Here is a 19,910-nt window from a genome sequence, read left to right on the forward strand (position 1 = left end):
TATATAAAAATAGGAAGATACTGCCGTCTAAGTGGAGTTTCAGCTATAATCTAACAGTAAAGTATTTTTTGTTCTAATATAAGGTCCAGATATATATTAAATATGAGGAGGATGTATATATAATACATAGCAAGCAATGTTTTTCACACAAGGAGCAAAAACAGAATTTATGTTTACCTGATAAATTACTTTCTCCAACGGTGTGTCCGGTCCACGGCGTCATCCTTACTTGTGGGATATTCTCTTCCCCAACAGGAAATGGCAAAGAGCCCAGCAAAGCTGGTCACATGATCCCTCCTAGGCTCCGCCTACCCCAGTCATTCGACCGACGTTAAGGAGGAATATTTGCATAGGAGAAACCATATGATACCGTGGTGACTGTAGTTAAAGAAAATAAATTATCAGACCTGATTAAAAAACCAGGGCGGGCCGTGGACCGGACACACCGTTGGAGAAAGTAATTTATCAGGTAAACATAAATTCTGTTTTCTCCAACATAGGTGTGTCCGGTCCACGGCGTCATCCTTACTTGTGGGAACCAATACCAAAGCTTTAGGACACGGATGATGGGAGGGAGCAAATCAGGTCACCTAGATGGAAGGCACCACGGCTTGCAAAACCTTTCTCCCAAAAATAGCCTCAGAAGAAGCAAAAGTATCAAACTTGTAAAATTTGGTAAAAGTGTGCAGTGAAGACCAAGTCGCTGCCCTACATATCTGATCAACAGAAGCCTCGTTCTTGAAGGCCCATGTGGAAGCCACAGCCCTAGTGGAATGAGCTGTGATTCTTTCGGGAGGCTGCCGGACGGCAGCCTCGTAAGCCAATCTGATGATGCTTTTAATCCAAAAAGAGAGAGAGGTAGAAGTTGCTTTTTGACCTCTCCTTTTACCGGAATAAACAACAAACAAGGAAGATGTTTGTCTAAAATCCTTTGTAGCATCTAAATAGAATTTTAGAGCGCGAACAACATCCAAATTGTGCAACAAACGTTCCTTCTTCGAAACTGGTTTCGGACACAGAGAAGGTACGATAATCTCCTGGTTAATGTTTTTGTTAGAAACGACTTTAGGAAGAAAACCAGGTTTAGTACGTAAAACCACCTTATCTGCATGGAACACCAGATAAGGAGGAGAACACTGCAGAGCAGATAATTCTGAAACTCTTCTAGCAGAAGAAATTGCAACCAAAAACAAAACTTTCCAAGATAATAACTTAATATCAACGGAATGTAAGGGTTCAAACGGAACCCCCTGAAGAACTGAAAGAACTAAGTTGAGACTCCAAGGAGGAGTCAAAGGTTTGTAAACAGGCTTGATTCTAACCAGAGCCTGAACAAAGGCTTGAACATCTGGCACAGCTGCCAGCTTTTTGTGAAGTAACACAGACAAGGCAGAAATCTGTCCCTTCAGGGAACTTGCAGATAATCCTTTTTCCAATCCTTCTTGAAGGAAGGATAGAATCTTAGGAATCTTAACCTTGTCCCAAGGGAATCCTTTAGATTCACACCAACAGATATATTTTTTCCAAATTTTGTGGTAAATCTTTCTAGTTACAGGCTTTCTGGCCTGAACAAGAGTATCGATAACAGAATCTGAGAACCCTCGCTTCGATAAGATCAAGCGTTCAATCTCCAAGCAGTCAGCTGGAGTGAGACCAGATTCGGATGTTCGAACGGACCTTGAACAAGAAGGTCTCGTCTCAAAGGTAGCTTCCATGGTGGAGTCGATGACATATTCACCAGATCTGCATACCAAGTCCTGCGTGGCCACGCAGGAGCTATCAAGATCACCGACGCCCTCTCCTGATTGATCCTGGCTACCAGCCTGGGGATGAGAGGAAACGGCGGGAATACATAAGCTAGTTTGAAGGTCCAAGGTGCTACTAGTGCATCCACTAGAGCCGCCTTGGGATCCCTGGATCTGGACCCGTAGCAAGGAACTTTGAAGTTCTGACGAGAGGCCATCAGATCCATGTCTGGAATGCCCCACAGTTGAGTGACTTGGGCAAAGATTTCCGGATGGAGTTCCCACTCCCCCGGATGCAATGTCTGACGACTCAGAAAATCCGCTTCCCAATTTTCCACTCCTGGGATGTGGATAGCAGACAGGTGGCAGGAGTGAGACTCCGCCCATAGAATGATTTTGGTCACTTCTTCCATCGCTAGGGAACTCCTTGTTCCCCCCTGATGGTTGATGTACGCAACAGTTGTCATGTTGTCTGATTGAAACCGTATGAACTTGGCCCTCGCTAGCTGAGGCCAAGCCTTGAGAGCATTGAATATCGCTCTCAGTTCCAGAATATTTATCGGTAGAAGAGATTCTTCCCGAGACCAAAGACCCTGAGCTTTCAGGGATCCCCAGACCGCGCCCCAGCCCATCAGACTGGCGTCGGTCGTGACAATGACCCACTCTGGTCTGCGGAAGGTCATCCCTTGTGACAGGTTGTCCAGGGACAGCCACCAACGGAGTGAGTCTCTGGTCCTCTGATTTACTTGTATCTTCGGAGACAAGTCTGTATAGTCCCCATTCCACTGACTGAGCATGCACAGTTGTAATGGTCTTAGATGAATGCGCGCAAAAGGAACTATGTCCATTGCCGCTACCATCAAACCTATCACTTCCATGCACTGCGCTATGGAAGGAAGAGGAACGGAAAGAAGTATCCGACAAGAGTCTAGAAGTTTTGTTTTTCTGGCCTCTGTCAGAAAAATCCTCATTTCTAAGGAGTCTATTATTGTTCCCAAGAAGGGAACCCTTGTTGACGGAGATAGAGAACTCTTTTCCACGTTCACTTTCCATCCGTGAGATCTGAGAAAGGCCAGGACAATGTCCGTGTGAGCCTTTGCTTGAGGAAGGGACGACGCTTGAATCAGAATGTCGTCCAAGTAAGGTACTACAGCAATGCCCCTTGGTCTTAGCACAGCTAGAAGGGACCCTAGTACCTTTGTGAAAATCCTTGGAGCAGTGGCTAATCCGAAAGGAAGCGCCACGAACTGGTAATGCTTGTCCAGGAATGCGAACCTTAGGAACCGATGATGTTCCTTGTGGATAGGAATATGTAGATACGCATCCTTTAAATCCACCGTGGTCATGAATTGACCTTCCTGGATGGAAGGAAGAATTGTTCGAATGGTTTCCATCTTGAACGATGGAACCTTGAGAAACTTGTTTAAAATCTTGAGATCTAAGATTGGTCTGAACGTTCCCTCTTTTTTGGGAACTATGAACAGATTGGAGTAGAACCCCATCCCTTGTTCTCCTAATGGAACAGGATGAATCACTCCCATTTTTAACAGGTCTTCTACACAATGTAAGAATGCCTGTCTTTTTATGTGGTCTGAAGACAACTGAGACCTGTGGAACCTCCCCCTTGGGGGAAGTCCCTTGAATTCCAGAAGATAACCTTGGGAGACTATTTCTAGCGCCCAAGGATCCAGAACATCTCTTGCCCAAGCCTGAGCGAAGAGAGAGAGTCTGCCCCCCACCAGATCCGGTCCCGGATCGGGGGCCAACATTTCATGCTGTCTTGGTAGCAGTGGCAGGTTTCTTGGCCTGCTTTCCCTTGTTCCAGCCTTGCATTGGTCTCCAAGCTGGCTTGGCTTGAGAAGTATTACCCTCTTGCTTAGAGGACGTAGCACTTTGGGCTGGTCCGTTTCTACAAAAGGGACGAAAATTAGGTTTATTTTTGGCCTTGAAAGGCCGATCCTGAGGAAGGGCGTGGCCCTTACCCCCAGTGATATCAGAGATAATCTCTTTCAAGTCAGGGCCAAACAGCGTTTTCCCCTTGAAAGGAATGTTAAGTAGCTTGTTCTTGGAAGACGCATCAGCTGACCAAGATTTCAACCAAAGCGCTCTGCGCGCCACAATAGCAAACCCAGAATTCTTAGCCGCTAACCTAGCCAATTGCAAAGTGGCGTCTAGGGTGAAAGAATTAGCCAATTTGAGAGCATTGATTCCGTCCATAATCTCCTCATAAGGAGGAGAATCACTATCGACCGCCTTTATCAGCTCATCGAACCAGAAACACGCGGCTGTAGCGACAGGGACAATGCATGAAATTGGTTGTAGAAGGTAACCTTGCTGAACAAACATCTTTTTAAGCAAACCTTCTAATTTTTTATCCATAGGATCTTTGAAAGCACAACTATCTTCTATGGGTATAGTGGTGCGTTTGTTTAAAGTGGAAACCGCTCCCTCGACCTTGGGGACTGTCTGCCATAAGTCCTTTCTGGGGTCGACCATAGGAAACAATTTTTTAAATATGGGGGGAGGGACGAAAGGAATACCGGGCCTTCCCATTCTTTATTTACAATGTCCGCCACCCGCTTGGGTATAGGAAAAGCTTCTGGGAGCCCCGGGACCTCTAGGAACTTGTCCATTTTACATAGCTTCTCTGGAATGACCAAATTGTCACAATCATCCAGAGTGGATAATACCTCCTTAAGCAGAGCGCGGAGATGTTCCAACTTAAATTTAAACGTAATCACATCAGGTTCAGCTTGTTGAGAAATGTTCCCTGAATCTGTAATTTCTCCCTCAGACAAAACCTCCCTGGCCCCATCAGACTGGTTTAGGGGCCCTTCAGAACCATTATTATCAGCGTCGTCATGCTCTTCAGTATCTAAAACAGAGCAGTCGCGCTTACGCTGATAAGTGTGCATTTTGGCTAAAATGTTTTTGACAGAATTATCCATTACAGCCGTTAATTGTTGCATAGTAAGGAGTATTGGCGCGCTAGATGTACTAGGGGCCTCCTGAGTGGGCAAGACTCGTGTAGACGAAGGAGGGAATGATGCAGTACCATGCTTACTCCCCTCACTTGAGGAATCATCTTGGGCATCATTGTCATTGTCACATAAATCACATTTATTTAAATGAGAAGGAACCCTGGCTTCCCCACATTCAGAACACAGTCTATCTGGTAGTTCAGACATGTTAAACAGGCATAAACTTGATAACAAAGTACAAAAAAACGTTTTAAAATAAAACCGTTACTGTCACTTTAAATTTTAAACTGAACACACTTTATTACTGCAATTGCGAAAAAATATGAAGGAATTGTTCAAAATTCACCAAAATTTCACCACAGTGTCTTAAAGCCTTAAAAGTATTGCACACCAAATTTGGAAGCTTTAACCCTTAAAATAACGGAACCGGAGCCGTTTTTAACTTTAACCCCTTTACAGTCCCTGGTATCTGCTTTGCTGAGACCCAACCAAGCCCAAAGGGGAATACGATACCAAATGACGCCTTCAGAAAGTCTTTTCTATGTATCAGAGCTCCTCACACATGCGACTGCATGTCATGCCTCTCAAAAACAAGTGTGCAACACCGGCGCGAAAATGAGGCTCTGCCTATGATTTGGGAAAGCCCCTAAAGAATAAGGTGTCTAAAACAGTGCCTGCCGATATAATCTTATCAAAATACCCAGATTAAATGATTCCTCAAGGCTAAATATGTGTTAATAATGAATCGATTTAGCCCAGAAAAAGTCTACAGTCTTAATAAGCCCTTGTGAAGCCCTTATTTACTATCTTAATAAACATGGCTTACCGGATCCCATAGGGAAAATGACAGCTTCCAGTGTGCAGTGAAGACCAAGTCGCTGCCCTACATATCTGATCAACAGAAGCCTCGTTCTTGAAGGCCCATGTGGAAGCCACAGCCCTAGTGGAATGAGCTGTGATTCTTTCGGGAGGCTGCCGTCCGGCAGTCTCGTAAGCCAATCTGATGATGCTTTTAATCCAAAAAGAGAGAGAGGTAGAAGTTGCTTTTTGACCTCTCCTTTTACCGGAATAAACAACAAACAAGGAAGATGTTTGTCTAAAATCCTTTGTAGCATCTAAATAGAATTTTAGAGCGCGAACAACATCCAAATTGTGCAACAAACGTTCCTTCTTCGAAACTGGTTTCGGACACAGAGAAGGTACGATAATCTCCTGGTTAATGTTTTTGTTAGAAACGACTTTAGGAAGAAAACCAGGTTTAGTACGTAAAACCACCTTATCTGCATGGAACACCAGATAAGGAGGAGAACACTGCAGAGCAGATAATTCTGAAACTCTTCTAGCAGAAGAAATTGCAACCAAAAACAAAACTTTCCAAGATAATAACTTAATATCAACGGAATGTAAGGGTTCAAACGGAACCCCCTGAAGAACTGAAAGAACTAAGTTGAGACTCCAAGGAGGAGTCAAAGGTTTGTAAACAGGCTTGATTCTAACCAGAGCCTGAACAAAGGCTTGAACATCTGGCACAGCTGCCAGCTTTTTGTGAAGTAACACAGACAAGGCAGAAATCTGTCCCTTCAGGGAACTTGCAGATAATCCTTTTTCCAATCCTTCTTGAAGGAAGGATAGAATCTTAGGAATCTTAACCTTGTCCCAAGGGAATCCTTTAGATTCACACCAACAGATATATTTTTTCCAAATTTTGTGGTAAATCTTTCTAGTTACAGGCTTTCTGGCCTGAACAAGAGTATCGATAACAGAATCTGAGAACCCTCGCTTCGATAAGATCAAGCGTTCAATCTCCAAGCAGTCAGCTGGAGTGAGACCAGATTCGGATGTTCGAACGGACCTTGAACAAGAAGGTCTCGTCTCAAAGGTAGCTTCCATGGTGGAGCCGATGACATATTCACCAGATCTGCATACCAAGTCCTGCGTGGCCACGCAGGAGCTATCAAGATCACCGACGCCCTCTCCTGATTGATCCTGGCTACCAGCCTGGGGATGAGAGGAAACGGCGGGAATACATAAGCTAGTTTGAAGGTCCAAGGTGCTACTAGTGCATCCACTAGAGCCGCCTTGGGATCCCTGGATCTGGACCCGTAGCAAGGAACTTTGAAGTTCTGACGAGAGGCCATCAGATCCATGTCTGGAATGCCCCACAGTTGAGTGACTTGGGCAAAGATTTCCGGATGGAGTTCCCACTCCCCCGGATGCAATGTCTGACGACTCAGAAAATCCGCTTCCCAATTTTCCACTCCTGGGATGTGGATAGCAGACAGGTGGCAGGAGTGAGACTCCGCCCATAGAATGATTTTGGTCACTTCTTCCATCGCTAGGGAACTCCTTGTTCCCCCCTGATGGTTGATGTACGCAACAGTTGTCATGTTGTCTGATTGAAACCGTATGAACTTGGCCCTCGCTAGCTGAGGCCAAGCCTTGAGAGCATTGAATATCGCTCTCAGTTCCAGAATATTTATCGGTAGAAGAGATTCTTCCCGAGACCAAAGACCCTGAGCTTTCAGGGATCCCCAGACCGCGCCCCAGCCCATCAGACTGGCGTCGGTCGTGACAATGACCCACTCTGGTCTGCGGAAGGTCATCCCTTGTGACAGGTTGTCCAGGGACAGCCACCAACGGAGTGAGTCTCTGGTCCTCTGATTTACTTGTATCTTCGGAGACAAGTCTGTATAGTCCCCATTCCACTGACTGAGCATGCACAGTTGTAATGGTCTTAGATGAATGCGCGCAAAAGGAACTATGTCCATTGCCGCTACCATCAAACCTATCACTTCCATGCACTGCGCTATGGAAGGAAGAGGAACGGAAAGAAGTATCCGACAAGAGTCTAGAAGTTTTGTTTTTCTGGCCTCTGTCAGAAAAAACAGAATTTATGTTTACCTGATAAATTTCTTTCTCCAACGGTGTGTCCGGTCCACGGCGTCATCCTTACTTGTGGGATATTCTCTTCCCCAACAGGAAATGGCAAAGAGCCCAGCAAAGCTGGTCACATGATCCCTCCTAGGCTCCGCCTACCCCAGTCATTCGACCGACGTTAAGGAGGAATATTTGCATAGGAGAAACCATATGGTACCGTGGTGACTGTAGTTAAAGAAAATAAAATATCAGACCTGATTAAAAAAACCAGGGCGGGCCGTGGACCGGACACACCGTTGGAGAAAGAAATTTATCAGGTAAACATAAATTCTGTTTTCTCCAACATAGGTGTGTCCGGTCCACGGCGTCATCCTTACTTGTGGGAACCAATACCAAAGCTTTAGGACACGGATGAAGGGAGGGAGCAAATCAGGTCACCTAAATGGAAGGCACCACGGCTTGCAAAACCTTTCTCCCAAAAATAGCCTCAGAAGAAGCAAAAGTATCAAACTTGTAAAATTTGGTAAAAGTGTGCAGTGAAGACCAAGTCGCTGCCCTACATATCTGATCAACAGAAGCCTCGTTCTTGAAGGCCCATGTGGAAGCCACAGCCCTAGTGGAATGAGCTGTGATTCTTTCGGGAGGCTGCCGTCCGGCAGTCTCGTAAGCCAATCTGATGATGCTTTTAATCCAAAAAGAGAGAGAGGTAGACGTTGCTTTTTGACCTCTCCTTTTACCTGAATAAACAACAAACAAGGAAGATGTTTGTCTAAAATCCTTTGTAGCATCTAAATAGAATTTTAGAGCGCGAACAACATCCAAATTGTGCAACAAACGTTCCTTCTTTGAAACTGGTTTTGGACACAGAGAAGGTACGATAATCTCCTGGTTAATGTTTTTGTTAGAAACAACTTTTGGAAGAAAACCAGGTTTAGTACGTAAAACCACCTTATCTGCATGGAACACCAGATAAGGAGGAGAACACTGCAGAGCAGATAATTCTGAGACTCTTCTAGCAGAAGAAATCGCAACTAAAAACAAAACTTTCCAAGATAATAACTTAATATCAACGGAATGTAAAGGTTCAAACGGAACCCCCTGAAGAACTGAAAGAACTAAATTGAGACTCCAAGGAGGAGTCAAAGGTTTGTAAACAGGCTTGATTCTAACCAGAGCCTGAACAAAGGCTTGAACATCTGGCACAGCTGCCAGCTTTTTGTGAAGTAATACCGACAAGGCAGAAATCTGTCCCTTCAGGGAACTTGCAGATAATCCTTTTTCCAATCCTTCTTGAAGGAAGGATAGAATCCTAGGAATCTTAACCTTGTCCCAAGGGAATCCTTTAGATTCACACCAACAGATATATTTTTTCCAAATTTTGTGGTAAATCTTTCTAGTCACAGGCTTTCTGGCCTGAACAAGAGTATCGATCACAGAATCTGAGAATCCTCGCTTCGATAAAATCAAGCGTTCAATCTCCAAGCAGTCAGCTGGAGTGAAACCAGATTCGGATGTTCGAACGGACCCTGAACAAGAAGGTCTCGTCTCAAAGGTAGCTTCCAAGGTGGAGCCGATGACATATTCACCAGATCTGCATACCAAGTCCTGCGTGGCCACGCAGGAGCTATCAAGATCACCGACGCCCTCTCCTGCTTGATCCTGGCTATCAGCCTGGGGATGAGAGGAAATGGCGGGAACACATAAGCTAGTTTGAAGGTCCAAGGTGCTACTAGTGCATCCACTAGAGCCGCCTTGGGATCCCTGGATCTGGCCCCGTAGCAAGGAACTTTGAAGTTCTGACGAGAGGCCATCAGATCCATGTCTGGAATGCCCCACAGGTGAGTGACTTGGGCAAAGATTTCCGGATGGAGTTCCCACTCCCCCGGATGCAATGTCTGACGACTCAGAAAATCCGCTTCCCAATTTTCCACTCCTGGGATGTGGATAGCAGACAGGTGGCAGGAGTGAGACTCCGCCCAAAGAATAATTTTGGTTACTTCTTCCATCGCTAGGGAACTCCTTGTTCCCCCCTGATGGTTGATGTACGCAACAGTCGTCATGTTGTCTGATTGAAACCGTATGAACCTGGTCCTCGCAAGCTGGGGCCAGGCCTGGAGCGCATTGAATATCGCTCTCAGTTCCAGAATATTTATCGGTAGAAGAGATTCTTCCCGAGACCAAAGACCCTGAGCTTTCAGGGATCCCCAGACCGCGCCCCAGCCTATCAGACTGGCGTCGGTCGTGACAATGACCCACTCTGGTCTGTGGAACATCATCCCTTGAGACAGATTGTCCAGGGACAGCCACCAACGGAGTGAGTCTCTGGTCCTCTGATTTACTTGTATCTTCGGAGACAAGTCTGTATAGTCCCCATTCCACTGACTGAGCATGCACAGTTGTAATGGTCTTAGATGAATGCGCGCAAAAGGAACTATGTCCATCGCCGCCACCATCAACCCGATCACTTCCATGCACTGAGCTATGGAAGGAAGAGGAACGGAATGAAGTATCCGACAAGAGTCCAGAAGCTTTGTTTTTCTGGCCTCTGTTAGAAAGATCCTCATTTCTAAGGAGTCTATAATTGTTCCCAAGAAGGGAACCCTTGTTGACGGGGATAGAGAACTCTTTTCCACGTTCACTTTCCAGCCGTGAGATCTGAGAAAGGCCAGGACAATGTCCGTGTGAGCCTTTGCTTGAGGAAGGGACGACGCTTGAATCAGAATGTCGTCCAGGTAAGGTACTACTGCAATGCCCCTTGGTCTTAGCACCGCTAGAAGGGACCCTAGTACCTTTGTGAAAATCCTTGGAGCAGTGGCTAATCCGAAAGGAAGCGCCACGAACTGGTAATGTTTGTCCAGGAATGCAAACCTTAGGAACCGATGATGTTCCTTGTGGATAGGAATATGTAGATACGCATCCTTTAAATCCACCGTGGTCATAAATTGACCTTCCTGGATGGAAGGAAGGATAGTTCGAATGGTTTCCATCTTGAACGATGGGACCTTGAGAAATTTGTTTAAGATCTTGAGATCTAGGATTGGTCTGAACGTTCCCTCTTTTTTGGGAACTATGAACAGATTGGAGTAGAACCCCATCCCTTGTTCTCTTAATGGAACAGGATGAATCACTCCCATTTTTAACAGGTCTTCTACACAATGTAAGAACGCCTGTCTTTTTATGTGGTCTGAAGACAACTGCGACTTGTGGAACCTCCCCCTTGGGGGAAGTCCCTTGAATTCCAGAAGATAACCCTGGGAGACTATTTCTAGCGCCCAAGGATCCAGAACATCTCTTGCCCAAGCCTGAGCGAAGAGAGAGAGTCTGCCCCCCACCAGATCCGGTCCCGGATCGGGGGCCAATATTTCATGCTGTCTTGGTAGCAGTGGCAGGTTTCTTGGCCTGCTTTCCCTTGTTCCAGCCTTGCATTGGTCTCCAAGCTGGCTTGGCCTGAGAAGTATTACCCTCTTGCTTAGAGGACGTAACACCTTGGGCTGGTCCGTTTTTACGAAAGGGACGAAAATTAGGTCTATTTTTTGCCTTGAAGGGCCGATCCTGAGGAAGGGCGTGGCCCTTACCCCCAGTGATATCAGAGATAATCTCTTTCAAGTCAGGACCAAACAGCGTTTTCCCCTTGAAAGGAATGTTTAGTAGCTTGTTCTTGGAAGACGCATCAGCCGACCAAGATTTCAACCAAAGCGCTCTGCGCGCCACAATAGCAAACCCAGAGTTCTTAGCCGCTAACTTAGCCAATTGCAAAGAGGCGTCTAGAGTGAAAGAATTAGCCAATTTGAGAGCATTGATTCTGTCCATAATCTCCTCATAAGGAGGAGAGTCACTATCGAGCACCTTAAGCAGTTCATCAAACCAGAAATATGCGGCTGTAGTGACAGGGACAATGCATGAAATGGGTTGTAGAAGGTAACCCTGCTGAACAAACATCTTTTTAAGCAAACCTTCTAATTTTTTATCCATAGGATCTTTGAAAGCACAACTATCCTCTATGGGAATAGTGGTGCGTTTGTTTAAAGTAGAAACCGCTCCCTCGACCTTGGGGACTGACTGCCATAAGTCCTTTCTGGGGTCGACCAAAGGAAACAATTTTTTAAATATGGGGGGAGGGACGAAAGGAATACCGGGCCTTTCCCATTCTTTATTAACAATGTCCGCCACCCGCTTGGGTATAGGAAAAGCTTCTGGGAGCCCCGGCACCTCTAGGAACTTGTCCATTTTACATAGTTTCTCTGGGATGACTAAATTTTCACAATCATCCAGAGTGGATAATACCTCCTTAAGCAAAATGCGGAGATGTTCCAATTTAAATTTAAATGTAATCACATCAGATTCAGCCTGCTGAGAAATGTTCCCTAAATCAGTAATTTCTCCCTCAGACAAAACCTCCCTGGCCCCCTCAGATTGGGTTAGGGGCCCTTCAGAGATATTAATATCAGCGTCGTCATGCTCTTCAGTAACTAAAACAGAGCAGCCACGCTTACGCTGACAAGGGTTCATTTTGGCTAAAATGTTTTTGACAGAATTATCCATTACAGCCGTTAATTGTTGCATAGTAAGGAGTATTGGCGCGCTAGATGTACTAGGGGCCTCCTGAGTGGGCAAGACTCGTGTAGACGAAGGAGGGAATGATGCAGTACCATGCTTACTCCCCTCACTTGAGGAATCATCTTGGGCATCATTGTCATTATCACATAAATCACATTTATTTAAATGAATAGGAATTCTGGCTTCCCCACATTCAGAACACAGTCTATCTGGTAGTTCAGACATGTTAAACAGGCATAAACTTGATCAGAAAGTACAAAAAACGTTTTAAAATAAAACCGTTACTGTCACTTTAAATTTTAAACTGAACACACTTTATTACTGCAATTGCGAAAAAACATGAAGGAATTGTTCAAAATTCACCAAATTTTCACCACAGCGTCTTAAAGCCTTGAAAATATTGCACACCAATTTTGGAAGCTTTAACCCTTAAAATAACGGAACCGGAGCCGTTTTAAGCTTTAAACCCCTTTACAGTCCCTGGTATCTGCTTTGCTGAGACCCAACCAAACCCAAAGGGGAATACGATACCAAATGACGCCTTCAGAAGTCTTTTATAAGTATCAGAGCTCCTCTCACATGCGACTGCATGCCATGCCTCTCAAAAACAAGTGCGCAACACCGGCGCGAAAATGAGACTCTGCCTATGCTTTGGGAAAGCCCCTAAAGAATAAGGTGTCTAAAACAGTGCCTGCCGATATTATTAAATCAAAATACCCAGAATAAATGATTCCTCAAGGCTAAATAAGTGTTAATATCAATCGATTTAGCCCAAAAAAAGTCTACAGTTTAAATAAGCCCTTGTGAAGCCCTTATTTACAATCGTAATAAACATGGCTTACCGGATCCCATAGGGAAAATGACAGCTTCCAGCATTACATCGTCTTGTTAGAATGTGTCATACCTCAAGCAGCAAGAGACTGCAAACTGTTCCCCCAACTGAAGTTAATTGCTCTCAACAGTCCTGTGTGGAACAGCCATGGATTTTAGTTACGGTTGCTAAAATCATTTTCCTCATACAAACAGAATTCTTCATCTCTTTTCTGTTTCTGAGTAAATAGTACGTACCAGCACTATTTTAAAATAACAAACTCTTGATTGAATAATGAAAAACTACAGTTAAACACTAAAAAACTCTAAGCCATCTCCGTGGAGATGTTGCCTGTACAACGGCAAAGAGAATGACTGGGGTAGGCGGAGCCTAGGAGGGATCATGTGACCAGCTTTGCTGGGCTCTTTGCCATTTCCTGTTGGGGAAGAGAATATCCCACAAGTAAGGATGACGCCGTGGACCGGACACACCTATGTTGGAGAAATCCTCATTTCTAAGGAGTCTATTATTGTTCCCAAGAAGGGAACCCTTGTTGACGGAGATAGAGAACTCTTTTCCACGTTCACTTTCCATCCGTGAGATCTGAGAAAGGCCAGGACAATGTCCGTGTGAGCCTTTGCTTGAGGAAGGGACGACGCTTGAATCAGAATGTCGTCCAAGTAAGGTACTACAGCAATGCCCCTTGGTCTTAGCACAGCTAGAAGGGACCCTAGTACCTTTGTGAAAATCCTTGGAGCAGTGGCTAATCCGAAAGGAAGCGCCACGAACTGGTAATGCTTGTCCAGGAATGCGAACCTTAGGAACCGATGATGTTCCTTGTGGATAGGAATATGTAGATACGCATCCTTTAAATCCACCGTGGTCATGAATTGACCTTCCTGGATGGAAGGAAGAATTGTTCGAATGGTTTCCATCTTGAACGATGGAACCTTGAGAAACTTGTTTAAAATCTTGAGATCTAAGATTGGTCTGAACGTTCCCTCTTTTTTGGGAACTATGAACAGATTGGAGTAGAACCCCATCCCTTGTTCTCCTAATGGAACAGGATGAATCAATCCCATTTTTAACAGGTCTTCTACACAATGTAAGAATGCCTGTCTTTTTATGTGGTCTGAAGACAACTGAGACCTGTGGAACCTCCCCCTTGGGGGAAGTCCCTTGAATTCCAGAAGATAACCTTGGGAGACTATTTCTAGCGCCCAAGGATCCAGAACATCTCTTGCCCAAGCCTGAGCGAAGAGAGAGAGTCTGCCCCCCACCAGATCCGGTCCCGGATCGGGGGCCAACATTTCATGCTGTCTTGGTAGCAGTGGCAGGTTTCTTGGCCTGCTTTCCCTTGTTCCAGCCTTGCATTGGTCTCCAAGCTGGCTTGGCTTGAGAAGTATTACCCTCTTGCTTAGAGGACGTAGCACTTTGGGCTGGTCCGTTTCTACGAAAGGGACGAAAATTAGGTTTATTTTTGGCCTTGAAAGGCCGATCCTGAGGAAGGGCGTGGCCCTTACCCCCAGTGATATCAGAGATAATCTCTTTCAAGTCAGGGCCAAACAGCGTTTTCCCCTTGAAAGGAATGTTAAGTAGCTTGTTCTTGGAAGACGCATCAGCTGACCAAGATTTCAACCAAAGCGCTCTGCGCGCCACAATAGCAAACCCAGAATTCTTAGCCGCTAACCTAGCCAATTGCAAAGTGGCGTCTAGGGTGAAAGAATTAGCCAATTTGAGAGCATTGATTCCGTCCATAATCTCCTCATAAGGAGGAGAATCACTATCGACCGCCTTTATCAGCTCATCGAACCAGAAACACGCGGCTGTAGCGACAGGGACAATGCATGAAATTGGTTGTAGAAGGTAACCTTGCTGAACAAACATCTTTTTAAGCAAACCTTCTAATTTTTTATCCATAGGATCTTTGAAAGCACAACTATCTTCTATGGGTATAGTGGTGCGTTTGTTTAAAGTGGAAACCGCTCCCTCGACCTTGGGGACTGTCTGCCATAAGTCCTTTCTGGGGTCGACCATAGGAAACAATTTTTTAAATATGGGGGGAGGGACGAAAGGAATACCGGGCCTTTCCCATTCTTTATTTACAATGTCCGCCACCCGCTTGGGTATAGGAAAAGCTTCTGGGAGCCCCGGGACCTCTAGGAACTTGTCCATTTTACATAGCTTCTCTGGAATGACCAAATTGTCACAATCATCCAGAGTGGATAATACCTCCTTAAGCAGAGCGCGGAGATGTTCCAACTTAAATTTAAACGTAATCACATCAGGTTCAGCTTGTTGAGAAATGTTCCCTGAATCTGTAATTTCTCCCTCAGACAAAACCTCCCTGGCCCCCTCAGACTGGTTTAGGGGCCCTTCAGAACCATTATTATCAGCGTCGTCATGCTCTTCAGTATCTAAAACAGAGCAGTCGCGCTTACGCTGATAAGTGTGCATTTTGGCTAAAATGTTTTTGACAGAATTATCCATTACAGCCGTTAATTGTTGCATAGTAAGGAGTATTGGCGCGCTAGATGTACTAGGGGCCTCCTGAGTGGGCAAGACTCGTGTAGACGAAGGAGGGAATGATGCAGTACCATGCTTACTCCCCTCACTTGAGGAATCATCTTGGGCATCATTGTCATTGTCACATAAATCACATTTATTTAAATGAGAAGGAACCCTGGCTTCCCCACATTCAGAACACAGTCTATCTGGTAGTTCAGACATGTTAAACAGGCATAAACTTGATAACAAAGTACAAAAAAACGTTTTAAAATAAAACCGTTACTGTCACTTTAAATTTTAAACTGAACACACTTTATTACTGCAATTGCGAAAAAATATGAAGGAATTGTTCAAAATTCACCAAAATTTCACCACAGTGTCTTAAAGCCTTAAAAGTATTGCACACCAAATTTGGAAGCTTTAACCCTTAAAATAACGGAACCGGAGCCGTTTTTAACTTTAACCCCTTTACAGTCCCTGGTATCTGCTTTGCTGAGACCCAACCAAGCCCAAAGGGGAATACGATACCAAATGACGCCTTCAGAAAGTCTTTTCTATGTATCAGAGCTCCTCACACATGCGACTGCATGTCATGCCTCTCAAAAACAAGTGCGCAACACCGGCGCGAAAATGAGGCTCTGCCTATGATTTGGGAAAGCCCCTAAAGAATAAGGTGTCTAAAACAGTGCCTGCCGATATAATCTTATCAAAATACCCAGATTAAATGATTCCTCAAGGCTAAATATGTGTTAATAATGAATCGATTTAGCCCAGAAAAAGTCTACAGTCTTAATAAGCCCTTGTGAAGCCCTTATTTACTATCTTAATAAACATGGCTTACCGGATCCCATAGGGAAAATGACAGCTTCCAGCATTACATCGTCTTGTTAGAATGTGTCATACCTCAAGCAGCAAGAGACTGCTCACTGTTCCCCCAACTGAAGTTAATTCCTCTCAACAGTCCTGTGTGGAACAGCCATGGATTTTAGTAACGGTTGCTAAAATCATTTTCCTCATACAAACAGAAATCTTCATCTCTTTTCTGTTTCTGAGTAAATAGTACATACCAGCACTATTTTAAAATAACAAACTCTTGATTGAATAATAAAAACTACAGTTAAACACTAAAAAACTCTAAGCCATCTCCGTGGAGATGTTGCCTGTACAACGGCAAAGAGAATGACTGGGGTAGGCGGAGCCTAGGAGGGATCATGTGACCAGCTTTGCTGGGCTCTTTGCCATTTCCTGTTGGGGAAGAGAATATCCCACAAGTAAGGATGACGCCGTGGACCGGACACACCTATGTTGGAGAAATCAGGATTTTTTTCTCTCAGAGAGTCAGTGAACATATTTTAGGAATGCTGGTAATTGCAACAAACCGTATATAATGTAGTAAAGGGGTGTTCTCAATCATAAAAAAATGGACATGCAACCAAAGGATTTGTTATTTTCTTTCAATTATTCTTGGATATCTTGTTGAAATTGAGGATTCCTCCATTTAAATACATCTATGTCCTAAGGACAGTAAAGAAAATTTGCAATTTGTTATGGTTGTTGACACCTTTGAGAATTGGAGATGCTTCAGTAGTACCTAAGTTACTGTTCAGAGAAACAGACTTATAGCCTCATCCAGAAAGTTCTGTCTCATATCTCTATGATTACACATTTCTTGCTTGAAAAGGAATATTGCTATTAAAGGGAAAAAAAGAGTGCTACATATTTTCTCTTGAGTTCAGAAACATTATGTATTCACTCTGGAAAAAATGATAACTAGACGGAATGCATTTTGGCCCTTGGGCCTTACATTGGACAAGCCTAATGTTTTGTCAATATTTAATGGGAAAAAGCTGCTATATGATAATGTGAGCTCCAGCAATATCATATAAGCTAACACTATATGCTAAAAAAGATGACCCACTAAATTAAAATGTGGGGTTCCTGGGGTATTTTAATGCAAAAGGCCTGCAGTATTTTACAGATAATGTCCTGTAAAATTAAAATGAAGGTTATATAAATTAAAAGATGGGTTTTAAAGGGACATAAAACCCAACATTTTTCTTTCATGATTTAGGTAGTACATACAATTTTAAACAATTTTCCAGTTTACTTCTATTATCAAATTTGTTTCATTCTCTTGGTATAATTTGTTGAAGGAGCAGCAATACGCTACTGTTTTCTAACTGAACACATGTGTGAACCAATGACAATAGGCATATATGTGCAGCCACCAATCAGCAGCTAGAACCTAGGTTCCTTGCTGCTCCTGATCTGACCTAGATAAACCTTTCAGCAAAGGAAAACAAAATCTATATGCATGCCTAGGTATGACTTTACTGTCCCTTTAATTGTCAGGAGTGTTTAGTTATTGTATCACAAACATATGGCTAAATCATACTCCGTAGGTCATATAAATATTGTGAGGTTCCTGATTTAGAGGGTTCTGCTATATTGATATTGACACTTCCTGTTAAAATGGAAATTGCTGCTATAATATATGGTGAAATATTTAACTAAAAATAATTTTGTCAGGCTATAAGAATAATAAGATTTGTGGCCCTGGGTATAAAATAATAGGAAATTCAATTTGTGATTTCATATCGGAAATGTTTTGCTACATAAATTATCTAGATAAACATCTGCTTTAAAGGACCACTAAATACAGTAGATTTACATAATCAACAAATGCATGATAAAAAGACAATGCAATATCACTTAATCTGAACTTCAAATGAGTAGTAGATTTTTTTTCTAACAAATTTCAGTTATGTCTATTTCCACTCCTCCTATGTCATGTGACAGCCATCAGCCAATCACAAATGCATATACATATATTCTGTGAATTCTTGCACATGCTCAGTAGGAGCTGGTGACTCAAAAAGTGTAAATATAAAAAGACTGCGCACATTTTGTTAATGGAAGTAAATTAGGAAGTTGTTTTTAAAATTGCATGTTCTGTCTGAATCATGAAAATTTAATTTTGACTTGAGTGTCCCTTTAAATGAGATGCCATGTTCACTGAAGAGTCACAACAACATCAGGATCTGCTTTGACAGGTTTCTGTATAGATTGTAATAGCGGACACTGCTACACTGGAGAGATCTTTTAATTCCATTAAACTCAAAATGTCATTTCCCATAAAACTTTCAGTTACACATAATTAACAAAATTGTGATACACATTTTTCTTATTTATTTTGCATATTTTCCCTGCAATTTAACTGTGAGTATTGTGATGTTTCCACATTTCAGAGAGGCTGGAGTACATTATATGGAATGCATAACCCTGGCATTTCTACATGATGCACAGTGATTGTTTGATATGATATGTTTAGAACTGACCATAACTGGCCTAAGGAACTGAGATAAACAACATTCCCAAGGCCTGTCAAGGGGTGTATTTCGGGCCTGCAAAACAATGCGTAATATACTAACAAAATTAGTTTTAAATGTTTGTGTGCAGATCTTTCGTAAAACTGTGAATCATTTTTGTTACATAAACAGAAAACAATACTTCAATGTCCCGTTAAATAATAATATCAGTGTTCATCTATACTACAATGATGATCTGACATTATAACGGGGAAATTCTGCTAATGTAGAGACTCAGGCCTGTGCTGCTACACTAACTTACAGGTATGAATAAGAGCATGGGAACCCTTCATTATATAATGAAGAAATCCAATTATGAGAGCTGTTCTTGTTATATTAAGATGAGATGTCAACCTTCATAAGATGAGATGTCAACCTTCATTATAATGGAAATACCATCTTACATTATACTAAAATCCTGTTCTCTTATAATAGACAGGTCAGAATATGAGGCCTATTTATTAAAGGTCTTGCGGACCTGATCCTACAGTGCGGATCAGGTCCGCAAGACCTCGCTGAATGCGCAGAGCAATATGCTCTCCGTATTCAGCATTGCATCAGCAGCTCACAAGAGCTGCTGGTGCAACGCCGCCCCCTGCAGACTCGCGGCCAATGGGCCACCAGCAGGGAGGTGTCAATCAACCCGATTGTACTCGATCGGGTTGAATTGTGGCGATTCCTGTTTCTGGCGAGTCTGAAGACTCGCCAGAAACACGGGCCCACAAGCTCCATACGAAGCTTGATAAATGGGCCTCTATATCATAACAGGGAGGTCCTAGATTTTGATTGGTGGATATTCTGTCAAATATATTAGAGACATAGAAAGGTGAAAACAAATCTGTATGGGTGCATTTCAATTTTAAATAGAATCAGTTTTGCAGTATACTTACATTAGCAAAAATGCTTCCAGTAAAAGTTATTACTGGTTTAAGCGGTATACGCACATATTATGTAGGCTTGTGCACTTCTGTAAATGAAGATAGAACATGCGATTTTAAACTACTTTCCAATTTACTTCTATTATTTAATTTGCTTTGTTGTTCCTGGTATCCTGTGTTGGAAA

The 19,910-nt window shown here is 43.3% G+C and overlaps 1 protein-coding gene across 1 annotated transcript in view; it reads right to left on the bottom strand.

The window, feature by feature from the left end:
• Positions 1 to 19,910, bottom strand: part of DLG4 (discs large MAGUK scaffold protein 4) — a 403,179-nt gene that overhangs the window by 92,915 nt on the left and 290,354 nt on the right. The window lies entirely within an intron of this gene.

The sequence above is a fragment of the Bombina bombina genome, chromosome 6, assembly GCF_027579735.1.
Source record: "Bombina bombina isolate aBomBom1 chromosome 6, aBomBom1.pri, whole genome shotgun sequence".
Lineage (NCBI taxonomy): Eukaryota > Metazoa > Chordata > Amphibia > Anura > Bombinatoridae > Bombina > Bombina bombina.